At 36.4% G+C, this 1,446-nt stretch overlaps 1 pseudogene; it reads right to left on the reverse strand.

The window, feature by feature from the left end:
• Positions 1–1,239: 1,239 nt before the first annotated feature.
• Positions 1,240–1,401, reverse strand: LOC111727802 (annotated as a pseudogene).
• Positions 1,402–1,446: the final 45 nt, after the last annotated feature.

Here is a 1,446-nt window from a genome sequence, read left to right on the forward strand (position 1 = left end):
CTGCCCAGCATTTCTTTTTTCCTCTGCATTCTTGGCTATCTTCTCAAGTTTGTCCTCCTTATCACTGGGTAGTGGAATTTCTAATGTACTCACTTAATTTCAATAGTACTCTGGAATCAGACTGACCAACTTTTTGTATTTTAGCTCTGTAAATAAATAGCAGTATGGCCTTGGGCATGATGTAAAATGGAGATAGTAGCAATTTCTCCCTCACAGTGTTGTGAAGATTAAATGACAAAATTCTCTTAAAGAGTTTAGCAAAAGGTAAAAACTAAATACATAAATGTTAGCAAATAAAATTCAGTTAACTTCTCTTTTTCTTCTTCTTGCTAGCTCATAAATGTTAGTATTTCCCAAGGTTTACACTAAGACTTCTTTTATTATACCCTGTATCTCAGGGGATAATCGTGGTTTCAAATACCATCTATGCCAAAAACTACTAAATTTGTATCTCCAACAGAGATCTTTTTCATTTACTGTATCTTTCATGAAGGAAAGAAATTGAAACCAGAGATGAATTTAGTGTTACAAGACATCCTTATTGTAGTTAATGCTACACAATTTAGACTTTTTCAAAACCTTATAATTAGATGGAGAGCAGCAGTGAAATTTTTTTGTAACATCTGGAGGATTTTTTGTTACTTATAGTGAATATTTAGCTCTTTATTTTTATGATAAATTACACATTTTTCTTTTATAAAATGTTGAGACTATTGGGGGAGGGGAAAGTCAGTAGCATGCCTCTTTGTTATTATTATTTTTCTTTTTTACTGTAGAATTATCTTTTTCCTTTCTTTTTTTAGAGACAGAGTCTCATTTTGTTGCCCTTGGGAGAGTGCTGTGGCATCCTCACAGCAACCTCTAACTCCTGGGCTTAAGCAAATCTCTTGCCTCAGCCTCCTCAGTAGCTGGGACTACAGGCACCGGCCACAATGCCCGGCTATTTTATTGTTGTTGCAGTTTGTCTGGGGCTGGGTGCAAACCCTCCACTGGCCTTGGTATATGGGGCCTGTGCCCTACCCACTGAGCAACAGGAGCTGCCCGAGAATTATCTTTTTATTTTGAGTGAAACCCACAGTAATTTTGGGGGGTTGTCATTAATATTTCACAATATTATAATTCTAACAAATAACTTAAATATCCTCTTGTAATAAATATAATAATATTTTATGGATATTTTGGAACCCTAGTATTAAGTCAACAAATAAATACTAGTCTACATCTACCACCAATGCCTCATACTGTTTCTTTCTAATGAATTGACCATTACATTTCCAAAGTTCTGAAATGGCTAACAGACTCTAGAAAGATAATTCTTTAGGCTCTGCACCTGTAGCTCAAGTGGCTAAGGCGCCAGCCACATACACCAGAGCTGGTGGGTTCAAATCCAGCCTGGGCCTACCAAACAACGACAACTACAACTAAAAATTAGCTGGGTGTTGTGCC

This window comes from Otolemur garnettii, unplaced genomic scaffold (assembly GCF_000181295.1).
Source record: "Otolemur garnettii isolate 467f Iridium unplaced genomic scaffold, OtoGar3 scaffold00124, whole genome shotgun sequence".
In the NCBI taxonomy this organism is placed as follows: domain Eukaryota; kingdom Metazoa; phylum Chordata; class Mammalia; order Primates; family Galagidae; genus Otolemur; species Otolemur garnettii.